We start from the raw sequence: 12,514 nt of genomic DNA on the forward strand, positions 1-12,514 counted from the left end.
TGGGAGGTGTTGTGCTCCACCTCAGCAATCCATAATGTTACGGACAAAAAAGCCTCCCGTATAAGCCACCTACTACTGTATACTACAACACAAGCCCCTATACCAGGGGTACTCAACTGGCGGACCGCGGTCCACGACCGGACCGCGGACCACCTCTCTGCGGACCCTAGGCAAATTATATATATAAAAAATATATTTTATTTTATTTATTTATTTATTTATTTATTTTTGCATCAAAAAATAAATCTCTCCTAAGCTCAGGCCAGGCCAGCCACAGTCAATTTCAATTCAATTCAGGCAGTGTTGCTGCAGCACAACTACATTGTGTGTCTTATGTTAATGGAGGGAAGAAGTTAATAATATAAATAACATCAGATGGTACATTTCTCATGTGAAATTGCTGCAAAGGCCCCCAAAATGTCCCCCAAGGGCCCCCAAAATTCTGGCGCGCGCGCAGTGTGGCCTGCCAGGGCGTATAACTCCCGGCCTGATTTGGAGTTCCACTCCGGGCCTGCACTCTGCACCCCATTATTGGTTGGTTGGAAGGGGATCTGATTTGTATAAGCTTGGCTTGACCATACTAAACGGGCATAGAGCCCCGCTCTCCGATGGACGCCGCGCAAGGGACCGGACCTCGGTCTTATTCAAAAAAATATTTGTGGACCTTCATCATTTCTAGTTGAGGACCCCTGCCCTATACCAAAGATCGACCACACTGTTTTCAGAGCAATATTTCTCAGCAGTTGTATTCATTCATCATCAACAATAAAAAACGCATTGATGGAAGGAAAAAGGCAATTACACAAAGTAAAGAAAAGGAAGGATCGTGACTCAGAGATGATGGACACCGGAGAGATAGACAAAGACAAAGGCTGTGGCTGAGAGAAACAGACAAAGTGCATTAGAGCGAAAAGAGAGACAGAGAATGCCGGGGAAAAATAAGTTGTGCTGTCACGGCATCTTTGGTAATGCCTGTCAGTCTAGTATCTTGTGTGACACACGTGCATGCCCTACTTGCACCGTGGAGTGCTTCGCTAGCATGCTACCAGTCAAAACAACTCGCTTCACAATGGACGCGTTGTCAGAGCACCGGTCCTAACAGTAATGGACACATGTCAAAACCAACCGGTCTTACAGTAAATGCAGGGCTAAGAACACCGTTTCTTGCCTGTCAGGAACTGAGCACGTACTCACTGTCACAACAACACAAAGCACCCTGTCCACACGAGACACACACTGATGCCTCTATCTATCGCACAACACACCTCTACTTAAGTGCTGCGGATTTGCTAGTGTATATAGTAAAGGTCTGTACACACCAAGAATGATAACTTTAAAGATAACTATAAATATATATATATCATTTTAACAATGTCTCTAACTCAAGCGTGGTCCACGCACCCATCTTAACTGCAAAGACAACATCAGCAGTGGAGAAGGGGGGAGGACAGAGGCTTAGACAGGAAGAGAATAATTAGACCAGGCGCCTGACGTGACTTCATGCCCCAAATCGTTTGGATCACCTGGCATGGGAATTTTGTAGAATTCCCCCCCAAGGTGGTAACGGGTTAAATAATAGTCTCAACATCGATACAAAATCAGCCGCGTGTGATCGAAGGTGACGTGGGGTGACGTGGGCCTGTAGTCACGGCGCCCCCCCCCCCCCCCCCCTCTAGCCAGCAGCAGGTAATGAGGTTTAGGTCTGACTCAGACAGAGGAACGGCCCGGGAGGGGAGCCTGGCCCGGCACCGGGCGGATCATCAAATCTAGTTCATGCCATGGTTCCATTACTGCGAGATGCACTCCAATATCGGGGTGCATTTCCCCCGGGGGCAGAGGTGCGAGGGAATGTCCGAGCGAAAGGTTTGCCAGATAGATTGAGAGCGGAATCTGATTGAGCAAGCCAGCTGGGCGCAGTATAGCAATCTCTGGGGTTGAAGAGGAGAGGCGCTGTGATGGATAACAGTGTGTCCATTCGGTGCTTGCATGTGCCGTAGGAGGAGAATGCATGGACTGTTATATCTGTTGTTGTTGGTGTGTGTGTGTGTGTGTGTGTGTGTGTGTGTGTGCGCGTGCGTGCGTGCATGCATGCATGCATGCATGCGGTATTATGGCTAAGAGGTTAAACACTGTATGTGATCCACTCCTTTACAAATCATGGAGGACACAAAAACACTGGAAAGTTAAATTGGTTTCAATTTGTAATATATTCTTCCAGTGTTATTGGAACACAAGGGGTAACATTGAGAATGACACCAGAAGGAGATCATATGTCCTCATTCCCCCCAAATTCATCCAGAACATGGGAAAAAGTGCATTCTACTATATGCTGCCACCAAAATAATTCCTATATCCTCAAGTGAACATATTTTAACATATTGGACACCTTTGATAGTCCTCTGCTTTGCAATGGCTGTTCAATGTACAAGCTCACAGCGTGTCAATTTGTGCCGCACTGCGAGCTTGTAGACTCAGAGTATAGTCGCTGCTTCTTCGCTTGGAAAAGGAGCCTGCTTAGGTGGTTCGGGCATCTGGTTTGGATGCCTCTCTGGCGTCTCCCTAGGGAGGTCCTCGAGGCACGTCCCACTGGGAGGAGACCCTGGGGCAGACCAAGGCGCAGTTGGGGGGGATTACATTGACTCACTGGCCTTGGAAAGCCTTGGTGGAGCTGTTACCCCCGCGACACGACTACGGATAAGCGGTTGAAGATGGATGAATGGATGGATGCTTGTACATCCGCATTTTCTGAAAAAAAATATTAATCCTTTTGAATCACGAAAAAGTGGAGAACTAGTTACTAGTTAGAAGGCATTTTTAGAATCAGCCTCAGGTCTGAATGTGGATAAGGGATAGAACAGAACAACTCCACGGGTTGAAAAACAACCCAAGGACGAACGACGTCGTCCCCAGAGATAAAGAGACAACTACTTAAAAGAGCATTTTGGCTGAAATGAAAGTTTAGAGCAATCTCAAGTGAGGCATGACAGCGTCATCACGAAGACACATCAGGGGAGAGCGGGAGAAAGAGAGAAAAAAAGAACAAATAAAAGGGCAGAGTGAAGGAGAGACAAAGCGAGGGAGAGGGAGAGAGAGAGAGAGAAAAGACAGAGAAAATCTCCCGAGAGAGGCCTCCTAGCTGTGTTGCTGATGTAGTAGGAACAAAAGCGTGGTAAATGGGCCATTTTCAATGCATTTTCAATTATGTATTGAGATCCTCCCCACCCACACAAAAGGGTTGTTAGTGGTATAAGCGACAGCTTGTGATTACCTACATGAGCTGGGCAGCAGACAGGGAAAAAAAACAGAGATTCACTGAAAAAAAAGTAAGACTCCTTTGGTTTAAGGGGAATGACGGAGAAGGACTATATACTATGTGGAGAGGGGTTGTAGTTGGACAGTGGCCATACATCCACATGTTCAGAAACTGACAAAATTATACAAATTATACGACCGCACGTGAAGCTCCATCGCCTTGCAGCTTGCTGCAGCTTGCAACTTGCAGATTGCTGCGCCAAAACATCACTTCAGCCCCCTTGCACTCTAAAGCCCACCGACAGGGTCAGGTTGGGATAAAACAGTTTTTAAGGTAAACCACACCAATGCAACCCATTGAGTTGCAATGAGTTGCATTGGTGTGGTCTACCTTAAAAAAAGGTTTTGTCCCAACCAGACCCTTTGCAACTTGAAACAAAACAAACCACACCAATGCAACTCCTTGCAACTGCCATTGGGAATAATGGTTCCAAGGAGTTGCATGGCGACCCTCTGGTGTGGTTATAGGGCGTAAAAGAAAGCACATACAGTAGTAAAGGCCCTCATTTTCCTTCCCTCATCTTGCTATGATCGGTCCTCTTTCTCACGCCGACCTTCAGCATCACGCCGTGGTTCAGCGGGATCGTAAAGTTAGATCAACCGGGAGGGACACTCATACATAGCGCCCATAAAAACGCACAGTAAAGAAGGCATCGCAAATTAAATATTTGAAGAGAACAGACACACACACCCACCCTCCAATATACAAAACATAGGACGCCAATACAGACCCCCGTCCCTACCCCTCAGAAACAGATCTGGGCTACATCTAGTTTTGATTTCATTACTGAAATCATCATCATCAACTGATTTCGTCACTGCAATCAACATTTCAGAGAAGCAAAACAAGACAGTGGAATATTAAAACTATTTTGAAGATGTCTAGACACTAGATAGTTTGTTTACTGCACCGGGTTGTGTAGTGTGGGAGTAACAGCTTGCTTTGCCCACCTGCAAAGCAAAGCTTCACTTGGTCTTACGTCGGCCGGCCTTCAACGTTGGCCTGTGTGTTCAACTGTAGACATCTATACAGTAACAGCACGCAGAAGAGGATGTGGAGTCAATGTCACTGCATTGGTCCATTCCACATGCATGCACAGACTTATACGCCCACTGACTCACATGTTCATGCACATGGGAAAGCACGCACACATAATGTACCCATAGTTACGAGCATGTAAAAAAACACAAAGCTATAGGCAGGAGGTTGTAAACAGGTTGCACTTGGATGGGTAAATAACACACGCATTCACATAATTACAAATTGATACTTTTGGTGCTTTTCAGCCACATTTGAACCGCCTCGGCTATACTTATCGTTTATTTTCTCCCCCCGTTGTGGAAAATAAATGGTGGATTCTGTAGTACTTGGTACGTTTTTTTGTGTCACCCCTGTTGAGGATCCCAAGCAAGTTGAGGTGATACCAAAAGGGGATGTGACCACAATACTATGAGATTTCTGTCGACTACCTTTTTTCACTGACGAAAACTAAATGGAAAATAAACTAAGCTATGACGACTAAATCTAAGACTAAATGTATTGACAATTTCATCAACAAATAAAAACTAGACTAAGGGACTAGTGGACAAGAGATTCAGTACAAGTCATTTTACACTTGTTTGCATGCTGAAAATAGCAGATCTACAAGCTCACAACATGTCGCACTGCAACACGTTGTAAGCTTGTAGATCTGCTATTTTCAGCAAGCGTCAAATCAGCCATTACGACGGCATCAAGGCCCGCCAAAATAGATTTTAGTCAACTAAAACTAGACCAACACTAAAACATTCCAGGTGACTAAAATGTGACTAAAACTAAATCTACATTTGCTGTGTCAAATCAACACTGTGCAGACGACTGATTGGCCAGAGAGAATCGTCGCTATAGAATCATCACTGCATCATTGGGTAATTATTGCATCGTCGCCCCACATTATAGCAACACCCATAATTCAGTCTAACCGACACCCATAACCAAAATGGCCACCAGTTATATGAGCAACCGAACACCAAAAAAGACACGATCGAGTACAAAAACACAATCAGTGTTCGTCAGCACTGGGCCAAAAGTGCCACTTCCAGGGGAATCCTATATGGTTGGGTATGATACATTAATAAAAGTGCAGTCTAGCATGTGTTATTAAATTGGATAGAAGTTGTACTGGAAGAGAGAGAGAGAGAGAGAGAGAGAGAGAGAGAGGGTTTAATAAGATGAGCTGCATGGATAACTCCCATCACGAACTTCTGTGGTGCATTAGTCAACGCATAATGAACCTTATAGCGCGCTGCTTTTTGGCCTATTGGATTACATACAGAGGTAATTAGCTGGTTCCACGGGAGATGGTGCATATGGGGCGCGAGCGGGGGAATGGGAGGAGATGAGTATTTATCCGTTTGTTGTCCACGTGTGTGTGTGTGTGTGTGTGTGTGTGTGTGTGTGTGTGTGTGTGTGTGTGTGTGTGTGTGGAAGTCTGCATGTGCTCGTATGAACTTGTATCCCGGCTGAGAGGCGACACACTGGGAAATCCCGTCTTCACATTACATTACCTCTCTGCACGCGCACGCACACACACAAACGTGCACACAGACACACAATTGATATGTGTGCACACAACAACAACAACAACAACATAACACAGTCACTGTCTATTAGTTTCTCACATCCACCCCACGGAGGAGGTGCAACCCAGCAGCAGCCTCCCGAAAACAACAAGTCACTTCTTCTTCTTCTTCTCGCACAATAAAGGAGATCAGTGGGAAATGTGCAGGGCATGTGAATACTCTGCCGTCGCTTCATGAATCAAAGAGGCCTGCCGGGCTCTCCGAGGCAGTGGCTAGTGTCCCGTGTACATACGAGGCCTCCGGCGCGCACGGCGGGCGCACACGGACGGGCGGACGGCGCCCGAGTGCTTATTTCGCTCCCGAGTGGAGACAATTCGTGCATATATTTGCACCCCAGGGACGTCGAGGGAGAAAAAAAAAAAAAAAACGCCACAAAACCACAAACGTATGCACATTTCTATATGCACATAATTACGCAAATAATGCACGCATCGACACGTGCATGCACGCGTCGTGGACGACGTGCACGCCACGCAATCTCACTCCCCGATGCACATGCACACGTACAGCCATCTGCATGCTGGAAGCAGCTATAGCGCTGCGAGGGAAAGAGAGCCAAAAAAGCCCCCAGGGAAGGCGAGGAGGGAGGAAACTGATCGAAGGAGAACGGAGACAGAGAGAGAGAGAGAGAGAGTGAGAGAGAGAGAGAGCAGCTTTTGAAATTGTGCGAGCAAGCGAGGTTAGGGTGTCCACTTGGGGAGAGAAAGAAAAAGGAAGGAAGCCAGATGATTGATAGATGTTGTTCACGTCCGCAGTCCCCTTCATGTTTCACTCCACATGGATTTTCCCCCCTCGCTCCCTCAAATATAAATCTGAACTGTCAGCCATCCTTAACACACAAAAAAAACATGTGATGTTCTAAGCTCGCCGGGGCCAGGAGAAAATGAATTACTAGCTCTCACCGGGCATCTCGACAAGTCTACTCTTCACCACCACAAAACAACGTATTCACACCAAAATGACACCTGTTTGGGGGCCAGAAGCAGACGGGTGTTCAACACCTAATGCCATACAAGTGTGTGTGGAAAATACTTAGTCTCAGCAGGCCATGATTTGAAGCGTTATTTTTTCCAGTACGTACCCGACATAAAATGGCTTCCCAAGTGATACAAAATCGTTTTTCAGACTATAGGTACCGAGCATAAGCCTCGACACTCCAGACAAATCAAATGGGACATAATTGTGTCCAGAATTCTCTCTTCTGAAATATTATTGAACCCCCGAAAGCCACCTCATCGTGGACCCCAGCCCTGCTCCTCGGGGAGCCAGCTACAGTAGTTAGCTATCTGATGGGTAATTTATTTATGGACTACATCATGCAGCCAGGTCTTCGTGGTGTCTATGTATTCCGTGACAAAAGACGTGAACATTGTCCTGTCTGCTATGAGCTCCTAGCTCCCCTTTTCTTCCCTGGACTGGTGATTACTGTATATTGATCTGTGGACTTATTGCGCTCCCTTAATGACGGGGCTATAATTTGCTGTCTGCCCATAGCTCGTTTTGCCAGAGAGGGCCAGTGTTCTTTTTTTGTTGTGGGAGCCATTTTTCTCTTCACTTTACAGAAAGGGAGCTAATGCGCCATGTGCAGCATTTCTTTTGTCCCCGCCGTTTGTGCCGAAAGGCAACACGAAATGAGCTCTCCATGGTATAAAGATAAAGGAAGCTGAGTTACTTAAAGGGTAGTAATTATAGTGTGGCAAAAAAACACCCTATTCTTCTATGTATTTCTCAGAAAATTGACAATGTCGAGTACACTCACATTGTTGATCTCATCCCATCAGAATAATATGATTTAGGTATTTAGAAGATATGCAACATTTCCCTGTCGCCTCAACAGCTGCAATACCGCTGGCAGCCAGACAGTTCCCACACCAAATGACATGCATCATGTTATGGCAGACGTACACGAACATGATTTTCAATGTACAGTTCTCACTACACAACTGTCAGGCCTTGTAATCGGGTATATATTGCATTATTACAAATTACAAAGACAAGTCTGTCTGGTCATCAAATTACATTTTGTCACAAAAACACAGGCGCGTGGATGATATGTGAGAGAGGAGAAGTTGTGTGAAACCATGCGATTTATTTTCTTCCAAATACGCCCGCAAGAAACAAGCAGTCTATGCCATCTGTGTATTGATTTGCAGCAGTTTGTGGTTCTGCTAATTCAAAAACATTTGGAAAGCTCTTGCCAAAGTTCTACTAAAGTTCCCTCCGTGTCTTGTTCACTTCCAAGAAGATCACAGAGCCTCCGTCATGTCCCTGGTTGTTGATGTCGTTCTGGAAGGTGTTACAAGCCCTCTTTCGGCTTTCGCCTCACAGCGTCTCCCCCGCAGCTCTATCATCTATCTATAGCTCGACGCTTCTCTCCTCGCCTCGTCGGAAAAACACTTCATTTGTGTCGCGAGTGTCTTGGTCATGCACAGACCGTGTCTTTGCACAGTTCACACAGTTAATCAAAGCTCACAGGAGAGAGAGAGACGATCTGGCTGGCACTTTTCTTTTGCACTGTGTGAAAAACGGTGCAGGAAAGTCACGGGATGCAATTATCGTGCAGTCTGAACTACTTGTTACTCCTAAAACAATAAATGTTCCTATAGAGTTTGCCTATCTTGTAGCATTCACCTGCTGCATGTGTGTACCCATCATTCTTACAAAGTGTTTTACTTAATGGTAGCACTTAATAAGGTCTACAAGGTGTACATAAACTTTACAATGCCCTATACGGCAGCCAAGTGCTACGGTGGAGGACACAGGATTTTAATATCCCTGAAGGAAGACGCTTAGATTAGTTGCAATTGGCTCCTGCAACCTTAAAAGCGGGTCATGTTTTAAGAGAGCACGGCCTATTTTCATTTAAATCCCCTCATGCCGCCTTGATTGACAGCAGCCTGAAGGTCACTGTGAGGAGCATGCAGGCTGACTACTACGACTCGAAATAATAAATAAATGAATCAAAACTCCTTTTGGCAGATCGAGCGATGAGGACGGAAGGGGATCATGGCATGGTTTGCATACTAAACGGACTAAACGGAGTCTTCGTAATAGCTTGGCAGTGCAGATGGGGTCACATTATACACCGACATTATACACTTAAACCATTTAGACCTGAGGACGATACTACAAATGCCTTCTAAATCCTGAAAATATGTTGTTCCAGGGACCTCCTCCCCAGAAGCAAAGAATTGAGTTAAAAACATTCGCTCTGAAAGAATATATATTCCATATTTGCGCCACATTTTCACGATTTAAAAAAAAATAGCAGATCTACAAGCTCGTAGCACGGCACTCTGTGCCACGCTATGAGCTTGTAGATCTGCGATTTTTCAATAGCTAAAGTATAACATAATGTTTAAAACACCAAAAGGGGTTCCTGTACTGAATGGATTAAAGAATGGAGTGTTGAAAGTCTTTGGTCGGGCCGCTGTGTCAGCGTTATGCATCTGGTGCGGGGGGACGGTGTGGGTTCTATCTATGGCGGGCTGGTTCTTAGTCTGACCTTTCAAAGAGGACACGGTCTGTCTGTGCCATTAATGGCCCGTGATCTGTTCTCTGTCGCACCAGAGGGCAGCCTATCGCCGCACCTCTTCAGTCAAAGTTTTAAAGGTATAAACTATTCTCCTAGTTCAGGGGTCGGCAACCGGCGGCTCTAGAGCCGCTTGCGGCTCTAGAGCACTCCCCTAGTGGCTCCCTGTAGCATTACAAAGAAATCTATGAAAATGTATAATGTTTATTTTTTCATATTTTTATTTTTCATTTATGGTTTCTGTAGGAGGCCAAACATTCTTAAGTTTCCCAATTTTGTAAAAATTGGGAAACTTAATAAATATTAAGTTTCAACATATAATGTCAACTAAAATTTGCGTCATAGCATGCGACACACTCGCATGCTGCGCGCCAGACACTATTATAAACAAACCGCCGACCGGTGGGGGTGTGAGGCTGGTGCCTGCTACGCTATGGCTTCTACAGGGAGAAAAAGAAAGATAGCCGACGAAAACAGAGGATTTAACAATTCGTGGACAGACGCTTATGCCTTCACAGCCAATGCAGATGGATTGCCTGTATGCTTAATCTGCAGTAGCCCATGACGCAACAGCAGCCTGTTTTACGCAGTCCAAACATGTATATAAACATTCCGATTTCAAATATAAGGTCCTCGCCACATGTGCCACGGGGGTTAGAAATTTGCTGGTACAGTGATTAGCATTGCTGCATCCCGCGTTGTTTAATAAAAAATAAATTAAATTATTTTTTTATCCGAGCCCCCCGGCAACTTTTCTCATACAGGGTTGGGAAATCCACAGTTGCACACCGGTTGGGGGCGCATAGTTGAAAGCCAATGGCAAAATAACAGCTGGGATAAAAATGCTTTTTATTAAACAACGCGGGATGCAGCAATGCTAATCGCTGTACCAGCAACATTCTAACACCAGTGGCACATGTGGCGAGTACTTTATATTTGGAATCTGAATGTTTATGTACACGTTTACAATGTAAATGTAGCGATTGCGTAAAACAGGCTTCAGTTGCCATGACGCACCATGGCTAAATCTGCAGTGACAAACTTATCAAACAATAAATAAAACGTGGCAAGCCGTTCACAGACAGCCGTTTATAGACGGTGACTATATGAAGGAGTCATATAGACGTTGTATTATCTCCCGTGTTGCAACGAAACTATAGCAGCAGCCAGCAGTGGTGGAGTTTAAAGCTGCGATCCACTTCTTAAAAGTTAGTTTGCTGACTTTGCTCCCTTCTGCTTTCTTCAGCAGTTCTGCGACTGCAACAGCCCTCTTTCTCTCATTCATGCAAACTTAGCATGCTTTCCCTGGAAATGTCTTTCAACGTTACTTTTTTATTGTTTGATAGTTTGTCACTGCAGATTAAGCATACAGGCAAATACCGATATTGTAAACCTCCCAAAACACGACACACTTGTGTGGAAAACATGGAATGCTCTTCCAGACAATTATGTGAACATGAAGAAACTCGCATTTGGAGTATTATCCATCTTTGGATCAACGTTGTGAGCAGATATTCTCAAACATGAACTACATTAAATCCAAATACCGCACACGCCTCACCGATGAGAGCCTGCAGTTGTGTGTGAAGATTAAAGTGACATTTTACGTGCCCAATGTTGAGAAGCTCTCCAGCGATGTCCACACACATAAATCACATTAAACGGGTAAGAACACAATGCAAAAAACATGGCATAATAATGGAGGGTGCGTTGACTGCGTTCAGAAATGCGCACCGGGAGCGCATTAGTTTGCATTGCACAGTGAGCGCACTGCTCAGCGCACTGCTCAGGCCCGTAATGAAAGTTAAACCATAGCGCACTTTTTATTTTGATAGATAGGCTAATATCCACTTGCAGCCCTGTTGTCTTCATTATATATATATATATTATATATTTTAAGGCTTACATTTTTTTGCGGCTCCAGATAGATTTTGAAATTTTTCTTTTGGTCGAAAATGGCTCATTCAACATCTTGGGTTGCCGACCCCTGTCCTAGTTACACATACACCCCCCCCCCCTCCCACATACCCACACTGTATTTATTTGTCAGCGAAGTCAGAGGGGGCGGGGTGCCGTGTCATTGTTCCTGACGGCCCATTATTCCGACGGAGCCTTATTCCGTTGGTCCGACTCGCCCCATTACGAACCCTATCCCCAACTCTAACCACACGCGAAGCCACGTATACATCCTAATACTGGGGGGTCAAATTATGACCTGCAATTCCTGCTCAGTCAAAAAACACTTTGTTTGAAATAGACACTCATGCTTTCCAAGGTGTGATTTGGGGTCCTAAGGATGAATACAAAATTAATATCAACATAATAAAACCAAAATGTTGAATTGTGGGTTTGAGCTCACATGCCCTTTTGATGTAAATCAAAAGGGGGGGGTAACTACCTGTCAGTGGGGAGTGTTGGCTGATGAAGGAATATCAACATCCTAATACAACTGAATACGAAATGAATATCAACATATTAAAACCAAAATATTTAATTGTGGGTTTGAGCTCACATGCCCTTTTGATGTAAGTGCCAGTATAAGACAATACAATACAAGAGAATATCAAAATGCGTTAGCATGCAAGAAGTGAGCGAGTCCATTCCCCGTAATAGAATCACTCAGTGAGTTTAATACACACAATAATTGTCCTGAAAGCCGAACCATCTGCCTGAAGAGATACATACATCAAATTGAACGAAATGCTCGTCGCGTGGCTCATCACAAAGTGCTGTCACTAGTAAAGCTGAGCGAAAAGGAAAAAGGAATGCGGTGTTTATTTGGATGGCTGCCCAGTGTTGCTATACTGTATGTGGGTTGCTTTAATTGTATTGGAAACCTGGCAAATTGCCTGAAGAATCATCCCACGCTAATGACTTTACTTAATATGTTAATGTCACCACCAGAAGGGGAGGATGTGTGTTATTATGCACAGCCATGTACAGTGTGTTTGTGCATTTATGTGAGCGAGCACGTACAAGGGTGCGCAACTGCGCATGTGTGCATGAAGCTCAGTGTCCACAATGTCTCACAAAAGAATAGTGGCTACT

At 44.9% G+C, this 12,514-nt stretch overlaps 1 protein-coding gene across 1 annotated transcript in view; it reads right to left on the reverse strand.

Moving 5' to 3' along the window:
* The window catches only part of nrxn2b (neurexin 2b), a gene marked incomplete at both ends in the record, with an annotated part of 864,412 nt that overhangs the window by 561,042 nt on the left and 290,856 nt on the right, over window positions 1-12,514 (reverse strand). The gene's annotated exons all lie outside the window — the stretch shown is intronic.

Source organism: Protomyctophum parallelum (assembly GCF_964188405.1).
Source record: "Protomyctophum parallelum genome assembly, chromosome: 18".
Classification (NCBI taxonomy): Eukaryota; Metazoa; Chordata; class Actinopteri; order Myctophiformes; family Myctophidae; genus Protomyctophum; species Protomyctophum parallelum.